The 13,124-nt window shown below is 36.3% G+C and overlaps 1 protein-coding gene across 1 annotated transcript in view; it reads left to right on the top strand.

The window, feature by feature from the left end:
- The window catches only part of LOC115215495 (cytosolic carboxypeptidase 6-like), a 184,566-nt gene that overhangs the window by 25,988 nt on the left and 145,454 nt on the right, over positions 1–13,124 (top strand). The gene's annotated exons all lie outside the window — the stretch shown is intronic.

Genomic DNA, 13,124 nt, shown 5'->3' with positions numbered 1-13,124 from the left:
TAGTGTGATTCCCTTCATGGGACTGTCACATTAAGTTGACAGTATTCAACTACTCTGTTGTACCACTACTGCATATATCTCTCTGAGATATTTAGACATGTATTATTTCTATTTAAAAATATATAATATTCCAAATGTGAATAGGTGCTTTTTGATTGATAAACTCTGTGGTGATATGATGAAACACTGCTACACCAGTTGAGTAAATTTGTATAGATCCTTACAAGTTTGAGTCAGGTCTTTTCACAAATATTGACACTGAACTTGACACAATCCTGCGGCTCACAAGATTCTTTCAAATTGTCCTGCCCATCATGATGAGAGTGGTGGTGGTAGTGGTGGTGGTTGTGGTGGTGGTGGTGGTGGTAGGGGTTTACCATCCTCTTCATTAGTATTAGTTGGATCAATTTTACTATAATATTCGATTACACTTTTACTTGTTTCAGTCATTTGACTAAGGCCATGCTGGAGCACTGCCTTTAGTCAAGCAAATTGACCCCAGGACTTATTCTTTGTAAGCCTAGTACTTATTCTATCGGTCACTTTTGCTGAACCACTAAGTTTTGGGGACGTAAACACACCAGCATCAGTTGTCAAGCGATGGTGGGGGGACAAACACAGACACACAAACATATACACACACATACATAGATATATATATATATATATATATATATACGACAGGCTTCTTTCAGTTTCCATCTACCAAATCCACTCACAAGGGTTTGGTTAGCCTGAGGCTATAGTAGAAGACACTTGCCCAAGGTGCCATGCAGTGGGACTGAACCCGAAACCATGTGGTTCATAAGCAAGCTACATACCACACAGCCACTCCTACGCCTATGGATATATATCACTCATCAAATAGACGAGAGGTGAAGCTGAACAAATGTAAAATGAGAAATCTGCAAGCCCTTTTCTACCGAAATCACCAGTAAACATTTCAACCTATGCTTATCATGGCAAATTACTTGGTTCTATGATACCATCTCTCAAAAGTTTTGAGATTCCCCGATCCATAAACAATCTTCCACATTATGACAGTGTAGCAAAAAATTTATAGTTTGGAGTGAGATTTTGAAAATATTTAGCAGGTCCATTAGCTTCTTGTATTTGAGTAAAACCACAAAAAAACAAAAAACAAAACAGATTCTGATCTGTGACAATCTTTGGTACCTTTATGAAATTTCAAAAACAAAGGTCTGGTGAGGGTCACATCGGTTATGGAGGAACAAAACATTGTAAGATTTTATATAATCTATCTTTTATACATATTTTAGTAGATATTTTAGATACAGAAACCCATTAATTTGTTCTGTTTATTCAGAATTAGTTATGGAAATTGTACAATTTTTTTAATACAGATTTCCTAGTTGAATTGATTGGCTCATCTTTGACAGCTGAAATTTTCAAATAAGTCTGTATAAAGACTTTGTTATTAATTTTCTCAATTATCATAGATGGAAGGAGACCAGCAACAAAACATACAATTGCCAGAAAAATAAATTCTGATTAAATAACCGAGGGTGTCTTGGATTGTGTTACAGAGAGAAGGTGTAACCACCATATCATCAGACAATAGCTCAGTGTCCTACAAATGACAATTTTAACTGGACACAAAATATTAAGGTGTATCTTCAAGTTGCTACAGGAAAAAAAGCCTCTTCAAATTTTAGGATTTACTGCAACTTATTGTTCGAATTAACCTCAGAGTGAGAGTTCCAAAGAAGCAATAGACATTCCATGCAATTCCACATAAGATTCAGCTTGTTCCAAAGAGCTATCTTTCTGCATAGAATTATCAAGTATCATGATTTTATTATTTAGTATTATAATCCTGCAATATTTGAATATATTCCATATAGAAAACCTCTTTTAAATGATAATTTATTTTCTTCAGCCAGTGAAGCTTTAGTATCACTATCAGAAGCAAGAATTTTGTCAATGTTTACATTGAGCTTTTGAAAATATATTGACAGCTGTCTGGTATATGTTCCACTTAGTGATTTCACATAAGCTACTAGCTGTTTTAGTACATTATTAAAAGTTGCACAATTTCCTATACTCTCAACTACTTTAGGCCCAGTATGTTGCTGCAAATACTCCTGTCTGTTAGGATTGAAGTTGGAATTGATTATCATCAGGAGATGCCCTGCTGGAGCCTAGCAGCAGGTATTTAAAGGGAGAAAATTTGACAAGTAAGTCAGCCGCCTGCTAACACTCGTTGATGCTACATCGAAGAGGCCAGGGAACAGAAGAAAGAAGACACGCACCCAACACCAGAGCTGAAGACACCTCCGAAGGGGGGGGGGCACATCAAACGGTAGAGGAGTAGGGGCCAAAACCGAATGTGGTTCCTCCTGATGATGTCTTGAGCTAAGTGGATCTATAAAGGAGCTGTTGTGGTAGCAGACCACGAAACTCGGTTGTAATTCCTGAACTCTTTCCAATTTTCACTTAAACTTCCTATCATAATGAGAAAAAGTTTTGGGATATCAAAATGTCTGGACTAGCTATCTTATCTATTTTAATTAAACTTATAAAGTGATTTAACAATTGTGATAAAAAGTTTCCAGATATCATTTAATCATTTTTTTGAAGTACATATCATAAGCATCCATTGCTAGTGAGGTGGTGGAAAACTGTAAGAGACATAACGGTTTTACAGAAGACAGTAGTTTGAGAGCCAACTATTTTTTACAAACATACTCATTAACCTCACAGATCAGAAGTTAGTTTTATGTGTTTCTACTTCATTATTAATTTACTATAATTAAACATGTCAAAGTAATCACCCTGACTCACCTGCTTCCTAAGTTCCTTCAAACATAAGCCAAAAGTGAATACTGCAGAACGGTACTTAATATATTAGCCCAACAGATATGTTTGGGTATAGAGGTGGACTGTGACAATGATTCAGTGTCAAAATATCAATGAATTATCAAATAAAATCACATTTGCGATATTTTTGTTTTTTTATTATCTCTTTGATGTTGCTTCAATAATTAAACTCAGTTAAATTTACCTGTTAGGCTGAATCAGCATCGTTTTGTTTGTTGCTACAACTGTTTGTTTATCCATATGTGTGTGTGTGTGTGTAGATTCATACATACACACACACATATATATGTGTATATATATATATATATGTGTGTGTGTCACTGTGTGTGTGTATATATGTATACACACACATATATATATGTGCATATATATGTATGTATATATATATATATATATATATATATACATACACATACATACATATATATGCACATATATATATACATATATATGCACATATATATATGTATGTATATATATATATATACATATATATGCATATATATATATATTTATAAATGTACATATATGCACATATATATATACATATATATGCACATATATATATGTATATATATATATATATACATATATATGCATATATATATATATATTTATAAATGTACATATATATGCACATATATATCTATATATGTACATATATATATATGCACATATATATATATATGTACATATATATGCATATATATATATATGTACATACATATGCACATATATATGTACATACATACATACCTATATACATACATATGTATCTACATACATACATATTTTCATTTGTTTATTTACAAGAATTTTTATTCACTTTTAGAGCTGTCTTTCATTCCTAACAATATATCTGATGATAAAATATCCTTTTTTTTCTTTTTCCTATTTTTTTCTTCTTGCTTTGTGTTTTTTTTAATTATTACATTTTATTCAGTATATTTTGACTACCCTCTTCCACACACACACACACACACACATGCCTCAGGTAAACCTTTTGGTTTTATATTAAATCTCAGAAAACAAATTTCAAAAATACAAAATAAGATAAATAATAGAAAAAAAGAATAATTAATTGCTTTTCCAATTTTACAAAATGAGCAGATCATTATGCGAAATCTTCTGTAATTTATTCCTTGCTGGAGGTTTATAATAGATCGGTGAATTATCTATCTATATTATAAAATTCAGTGAATGAAAAAAATAACTGAAAGAAATAAATGCATGAATGATGGAATTAGAGAGAGAGGGAGGGAGAGAGGAAAGCATGCACACATCTCTTACTTGTCAGACTGCGACCATGCTGGGGCACTACCTTGACTGGGTTTTACCAAACAAATTGACAACATAAGTACCCCGGTACTTATTTTTTAATCCTGTACTAATCCTGTCAGACTCCTTTGCTGGGTCACTAAGTTATGGGGGACTTCAACAAACCAACATCGGTTGTCAAGTGTTGATGGAGAACAAACTCATAAACAAAGGCACACATAGATACATAGAAACATGAACTAAAAGACAATCTGAACTGATGCAACATTCCCTTTTCATGCTGGGAAAACAAAGCATCAGAAATCAGGCCCTGGCGCCAGTCCCATTTCTCCTCAGTTCAAAGGTTTGAGCAAAGTCGACTCCAGTATTGGGACTAATTTTGTGCAAGCATGAACGTATGTTGGTAAAACGCTGCCCCTCTAAATGAAAACCTTAATTGTCATTATGGTCTTGTGTGTGTAGCAAAGCAGCACTTGCTGTCCACTGAAGAAAACACGTAGTAAATGATCCACAAGCACTCAGGCAAACTCAGTCCCCAATTTGTTCCATTTGCCAGAAGGTTTGCAATGCACCAGCGGGCCTCAAGCGACATATGCCTGTCCCTAGATCATAATTACCACATTATTTTATTGAATCGTCATTTGTCATTCATGACGAGAGAATTCATCATATATATATATATATATATATAAAATTATAAATTAGGGTATCTACGAGATACCACCTTGCTGAAAATAGCAGCCATGATCCCTCTCTCAAACCACCTTAAGTGTTCATATAGCAACATGGAGAGAAGACAAAGAGACAAGATGAAACTAGTAAAAAATTACTGGATAATTCCAGATCCCGGATTTCTGGCTTTGCATTTAGGAATGCTTTGCTTCATCAGTGGAATACACACAGAAAGAAACATAAATACATATATATATATATAAATACAACATACGAATATTTACATATATGAACGTATACATACATATATATATGCACGTATGCATCAAGACTATTTAAAAATGCCCGCTTCTTAATTCCAAGTGTGATATGGTTATAATATCACTGCAGTAAATACAGTGACGAAATACATTTAAATTTATATAAATAAGGATAAGATCGTTAATTTAAAATAAAATAACGATCTTATCAAGTGGCCAGCATGTGTGTGTATATATATATATATATATATTATATATATATATACACACACAAACAGTCTTCTTTCAGATTCTGTCTCTTAAATCCAATTGTAAGTTTTTGGTAGGCCCCAGGTTTTAGTAAAAGACACAGGCCCAAAGTTCCACACAGTGGGACTGACCCCAGAATCATGTGGTTGGGAAGCAAATTTCTTATCACACGCAGCTATATCTACACTTATAGTATGTGTGTGTGTGTATGCATGTGTGTGTGTATGCATGTGTGTGTGTATGCATCTGTATATATGTGTTTATTTCTAATAATTCTTTGACCTCTGTAGAAGGGCAATAACTTTGAATAAGGGTTAATTAAAACCATGATAACCCATGCCAACATAGAAAGCAGACATAAATCGAGGAAGAGCTAATATAGAGCCATATACTAAATTCATTGTTTATCTTTTATAGTGGTGGAGCCCAACCTTTAATGCTCCTCAAACTGGTTTCATGTCAGACAGCTTTTCCACAGACTGGGGAAATCATTTGCATACCAAAATACAATAAAGTGCTTAATATATAAGTTAATTAAGTTAATGAGCTGGTGAAATAGTTACTATGCTGGGCAAACTGCTCAGCAGCATTTTCTCTGTCTTTACATTATGAGGTCAAATGCCACCAAGGTCAACCTTACCGTTCATCCATTTTAGGGGCCGATAAAATAAGCATCAGTTGAGTACTGCAACTGATGTAGCCACCTGACTCCCTCTTCTGGAATTGCTAGCCTTGTATCAAAATTTGAAATCAATATAAAATTATTATAATGTTACATGTATAATATTATCACTGCAGAGAATGATTTTCAGTAAAAGAGGAATAAATTTGGAAAACCTATTCTTTCTGCATGGCCCAGTACAAAATGATCCTCAGCTCAGTACTGTGCAGCCCCAACAGGTCGTTGGGCCCCACTGTTTTATAGGATATCATACTCTTTTACTTGTTTCAGTCATGTAACTGTGGCCATGCTGGAGCACCACCTTTAATCAAGCAAATCGACCCCAGGACTTATTCTTTGTAAGCCGAGTAATTATTCTATCGGTCTCTTTTGCCAAACCACTACTTTACGGGGACGTAAACACACCAGCGATGTTGGGGGAACAAACACAGACACACAAGCATATACACACACATACATATATACACATACATATATATATATGATGGGCTTCTTTCAGTTTCCATTTACCAAATCCACTCATAAAGCTTTGGTCGACCCGAGGCTATAGTAGAAGACACTTGCTCAAGGTGCCATGGAGTGGGACTGAACCCGGAACCATGTGGTTCGTAAGCAAGCTACTTACTACACAGCCACTCCTACTACATATTTCTTCCATTTCTTTTTAATCGTTGATACTCTGTAATTAAAGACCTCTTTTACAAACGAATACTGAATTGTATCAATTTCAAACTTGTTGTTATTGTTTGACCCCAGGTCAGGCCTGATTGAGCTGGACTATGATTGAAGACATTCCAGCCATAGACATCCCCTCTTTACACAGCACCATACAATACTGTATGTCTTACTTTCCGTATGGTTGGATGTAGTTTGAGTGACGCTTTGGTTGTTAAAGCAAGCACAGTGACTGTGTAAAGAGTTCCTTGTTCTCAACAAAGTTATTGATTGTGGTGGGAGAAACAGCCATGATGACACAGTTGAGAGAGAAAGAGAGACGGACAGACAGAGAAAGACAGAGGGACAGAAAGAGCAAAAGAGATTGTGAGTGAAGAGTGAGGTAGACATTCAGATGATTTGCTGTTTTCTATGTAAATAACTAATGTTTCCAAATTATCAATTGGTAGTTATTTTGTTGACCTAGGAAATCAGCAAAATTACTCAAGCACTTGTAGCAATTATGTTTGTTGTTGTGTTAGTGGTTGTGCCACAAATGCACTGAATAAATCAAAACATGCCACTGGTACTTCTACCTTTCATCATCCTTTATGAATTGGCAAATATGCTATCTGAAAAATTACAGCTCAAAAATAAGGTGATTTTCATTATGTCATGAAAATATTTGTTCTGTCCTATGTTTCAGACACTCCCATGTCACTGTTTCCATCAGAGAGCTTGTGAATCAGGAAGAGGTCCCAGTCAGAATCATGGAACCAAAGATGCTGCTCTTTATGAATTATGATATAAAATCACTAAATAAAGACATTCTTTTACTTGTTTCAGTCATGTGACTGTGGCCATGCTGGAGCACTGCCTTTAGTCGAGCAAATCGACCCCAGGACTTATTCTTTGTAAGCCTAATACTTATTCTATCGGTCTCTTTACAGAGACGTATACACACCAGCATCGGTTGTCAAGCGATGTTGACAAACACAGACACACAAATATATACACACACAAACATACATACATACATACATACATATATATATATATATATATATATATATATACGAAGGGCTTCTTTCAGTTTCCGTCTACCAAATCCACACACAAGGCTTTGGTCGGCCCGAGGCTATAGTAGAAGACACTTGCCCAAGGTACCACGCAGTGGGACTGAACCCGGAACCATGTGGTTCGTAAGCAAGCTACTTACCATACAGCCACTCCTAGAATATTTTACAGACATCACTATGTGGCACAAAGTTTTGCTTCCTAACCACATAGTCTCAGGTTCAATCCCTTTGTGAAGCAGTTTAGGGAAGTGCTTTCTGTAACAAATCTTGTGAGAGAATTTGTTAGACATAAGCTGAAAGCAGCCATCACATGCATGTGTGTGGTGTGTGTGTGTGTGTGGTGTGTGTGTGTGGTGTGTGCATGTGTTACTATTACTTTGCCACAACACTATATGAGAGCTGTTAATGAACATCACTTAATCTGCCATGGAAACTTGTCTGGTTATAGGGAAATATTACTGTACTTGGAAACAAGCATGGAAAAGTGGGCATAAAATCCATTTTGTTTCATTCTCATAAGGATAGCAGAGTTTTGGTGATGTGGTAATTGTTTTGTGCATCTGAGTGACATTCCCTAAACTATGGTGAAGAAATGGAACCTGCCTTTTGTCAGTCAAGCAAGATGGATGAAGCAGAGTTTGTTTTCTGCTCCAGGTTATCATTCAAATGCTCTGAGAATAAGGCTTGAACTTATGACACTGTGTTCAGTAGTTAAAACTCTTTATTGTTGCAGCCTCTGGGATTCTGAATTCATTACAGAAACTTACCATTTCAAAGTCCCACTTGTAAAGACAATTTTTCAATATTTGAATTCTTGTAATGTTCTGGAGTAAATTCTTACATCTCTCTCTCTCTCACTCTCTCTCTCTCTCTACATGCACACGTCAAGATCACCAGCCCTCTTTCACATGCACATACGTACCTTGTTACACACACGTCATCTCCCCTCCTCCTCCCTAGTTCTCCTGTGTGAGCCTTCTGTCCGGCATTCACCATGACAAGCGCTAGCCACTACGCATTCTTTATTTTCTCTCCTTGTTTCTTTCTGTGGAAGAGCGTAGGCTCAAAACATTAAAGACATTTTCAATTCCCCAGCATTATACTAATACATCTGTTTCTTTTCTACACCACCTGACTTCGTCTTTTGTTTTTTTTGTGAATTCTCCCTATATATATATATTCCTCTCTCTCTCTCTCTGCTCCTCCCCATAAAATATGCAAAGCCAAAATAATTGACAGGGCATTTATTATACAGGACTTCCAGCATAGACGATTTTAATTCAATTCCAGTCACCATCATCTACTTTTCCATACTTGCATGGGTTGGATAGGATTTGTTGCAGCAGATTTTCTATGATTAGATACTCTTCCTGTTGCCAACCTTCACCTGTTTCCAAACAAGGCAATATTTCCCCATGGCCTGCCATGTTTACATAAAAGATTGGCAATGAAAGAACATCGCTTGTATGGCAGTAACACTTGTTTATAACTGTTACATGATGTCAAGGCAGGAAGAAACAAGCACACACTCACATCCATGCACACACATATACACACATGTATGCAATGGACTTATTTCAGTTTATATCTTCCAGATACACTTACAAGGCTGTGGTCAGGCAACGGCTATAGTAGAAGGCATTTGCTCAAGGCACCACACAGAACTGAGCTCAAAAACATGAGGATGTGAAGTGAACTTTTTAATCATGCAGTGATGTTTGCATCTTTCCATCTTTGTATTCTGTATATTTTAAAATGATACCAGATAAAGATCCCTGAATTACTTCCTAATAACTGCTTAGTATTATCTGTTGTTGTTGTTTGTTTCTTCTCGAGCCATGCCTGGCTCATAAGGGCCGGTTTCTTGGCGTATAGGTTCCCCACCTGGACAGGACGCCGGTCCGTCACAGGTGAGCTGCAAGATGCAGGAGGAAAGAGTGAGAGAAAGTTGTGGCAAAAGAATCAGCAGAAGTTTCGCCATTACCTTCTGCCTGAGCCGCGTAGAGCTTAGGTGCTTCGCTCATGAACACACACATTGCCCGGTCTAAGATTTGAACCCGTGATCCCTCAAACATGAGTCCGCTGCTCTAACCACTAGGCCATGTGCCTCCACTTAGTATTATCTGAGAAAAAGTAATTTCCTACAACCTGATAAAATATAACTCCCTAGGAAATACTAGAAACATAATGATATTGTTTCCCTAGAAACAATATCATTATGCCACATCTTAAAAACAGAAATGATGGTGACCACTGTTTCAATAATGGCTATATCTATCCCCACTTAAATTCTTTTCCTTTTATTCTTTTACTTATTTCAGTCATTTGACTGTGGTCATGCTGGAGCACTGCCGTTAGTCGAGCAAATCGACCCCAATGCTTATTCTTTGTAAACCTAGTACTTATCTTATCAGTCTCTTTTTGCCAAACCACTAAGTTACGGGAATGTAAACACACCAACATCGGTTGTCAAGTGATGGTGGGGTGACAAACACAGACACACAAGCATATACATATCTATATATCTATGTCTATATCTATATATATATATATATATACACACATATATATATATACACATATATATATATGTGTGTGTGTGTGTGTGTACAACTGGCTTTCAGTTTCTGTCAACCAAATCCACTCACAAGACTTTGGTCAACCTGAGGCTATAGCAGAAGATATTTACCCAAGGTGCCATGGAATTGGACTGAACCCAGAACCATATGGTTGGGAAGCAAGCTTCTTACTACACAGCAACTGTGTGGCTTGTTCTGTTAGAACAAGCTACACTGTGGTGATTACCATGAGAGCAACTCTCATATTGGCTTTTGATGCCAAATGCATTCTTGTTTATACCACAAGGAGGGATATAAATCCCTGCCACCACTAGCGTTTAGACCACCAGATCACCTGATTTTGACTTTCTTTGGTCTTATCAATGAGGGACACCTGACTACCAGAGATAGCAGCAATTCCTCTCCCTACCAGCGATATATAGAATAACACTACCAGTGTTTCAGTAAACTATATGAACCTTAATTGTCAAGAAGAGATACCAGAACTTCCATAGGAGAGATAAGTATTGTATCCAGAAGTGAGGGCAGTTAACTTTCCTTACGATACTAAATACAGACCAAAATGCATGCACACACACACACACATGGGTATGCATGTGTATGAGTGCCCATGTGTACATGCACGTATATGTAGACACACAGATGAGCACAAATATGACACACATACATGGAGATCACCCACTACACTCTCAGAGTGGTTGGCATTAGGAAGGGCATCCAGCTGTAGAAACTCTGCCAGATCAAGATTGGAGCCTGGTGCAGCCATCTGGTTCAGTCAAATCGTCCAACCCATGCTAGCATGGAAAGCAGACGTTAAACGATGATGATGATGATGATGATGATGCACACAAGGTTATACCAAACACTGAGTATTTGACCCCCTAATCATTAGTATACTTTTCATTGTTTAAAGTTTAAACAGTACACTTAATTCTAGATGCTTCAGTTCATCTAGTCGTTGTTAGGAATAGGTATCTTATCTTCTAATAAGGTTATGTGGGATAAGCAAGTGCTACAGATAAAGGGAAATTTTATATCATTTACTCAATGTAATGATGACAAAACTAAGGGTCACCCCATTACAGTCCTTTAGAAATTTGGACTTCTTCATTAGTTAATCAGTAACATCTATAGAACAGAATGTTAGAGTCAAACTTGAGGGAATTGACTAAGATTAAACTAAATAATGTTATGAATTCAGACATAGACAAACACTTTAGTAACTTAGATATATTAACTGACCAAAATATAAACATTAACCACAATTAAAATCAAGCAGAAATGGATGTATATAAATATACTAATGTGCCGGTGGCACGTAAAAGCACCCACTACACACTGGGAGTGATTGGTGTTAGGAAGGGCATCCAGCTGTAGAAACTCTGCCAGATCAGATTGGAGTCTTGTTCGCCAGATCTCAGTCAAATCATCCAACCCATGCTAGCATGGAAAGCGGATGACAAACGATGATGATGATGATGATGATGTTGCGACTTTGATTAATGTTCCATATTAGATATTGTGTCATTGAGCAAAGTACTTCATTTCACATTGCTCCAGGCAGTTAAAGATGAGTAGCAGCCAAGTACTGAAAGATGAGTAGCAGCCAAGTACTGATGCAGCTCTCTCTCTCCTTGTAGCTGTTGCCTCTTTAGTGTTCTGCTGGGTTAAGTGTGGAAGATTCAGGAGAATGTTCGTATCTGCTCACAACTACAGAGGAACATAAAGCCATAAAGCAGTCAGTAAAAGTATAGTATAACCTACTACATCATATCCAATTGTAAGAGACAGCTAAATTAGAACCATACTCAAAACAAAGATGGATTATAAAATTATGATAGATAAAACTTACCACTTACAGGCAGACTTGAACTTGTAAGAAAGAAACAAACCCAGTTTCAAAGACTGCTAGAATCTGGTGAATAAAATTCATTGTAAACATTGTAAAAGAAATCTGATGTTCATTAGAATTGGTGCCAATGGAGAAACAAGTCCAAATGTAGATTTCCAATGAACTTATGAATGAATTGAAAAACATTTTGTTAGATATTTCATGCAAGTTATTAAGTAATTGCATTGATAATACAATGTCTGGCTGTGTTGGAATCTTTTCTATTTATATTATTCATGTTCTCTTTGATGTAAGCAGTTGTTTGTAAAACATTCTAATCATGCATCACTGTAACAATGTATGAATAGGTCATGTGATTGTTAGTTGAAATATTTCATGGTTTTTCTTCAGAACTAAGTTCTACATTGAACTCAAAATATAACAATGGTCACATTGTTCACAGCAGTCTTGGCAAAAAGTTTTTATTTCCCAATATAGTATCAATAATTGTATTTCACAAGTAAACATGAGTAACACATGAAGCAACAGCATTAGCAACAACAACAAAAGGCGTTACAATGAGACTTTAATAATTAGACAGCAAAAGAAACTGTAAGACATGTTGTCATTAAAAAGTCATAGAAACATCAAGGGAGGAGAATCAATATTATTGAGTGGGAAACCCAAATAAACTCTTCGGCAGTGCTTCGATGTGTGAGTGTATAGCATCATCATCATCATTGTTTTAACATCCACTTTTCCTTGCTCGCATGGGTTGGACAGAATTTGTTGTGGCAGATTTTCATTGGCTGGATACCTTTCCTGTCACTAATCCTTACCTGTTTCCAAGTAATGTAATGCAGAAACGTTACCATACTGGGTGAAATGCGTAGCCATATTTCATCTGCCATTATGGTCTGAGTTCAAATTTCGCCGAGGTTGACTTTGCCTTTCATCCTTTCGGAGTCGATAAATTAAGTACCAATTATGCACTGGGGT

Source organism: Octopus sinensis, linkage group LG9 (assembly GCF_006345805.1).
Source record: "Octopus sinensis linkage group LG9, ASM634580v1, whole genome shotgun sequence".
NCBI lineage: Eukaryota > Metazoa > Mollusca > Cephalopoda > Octopoda > Octopodidae > Octopus > Octopus sinensis.
Note: the sequence above shows the minus strand (reverse complement) of the source record. Positions and strands in the feature narration are given on the sequence as shown.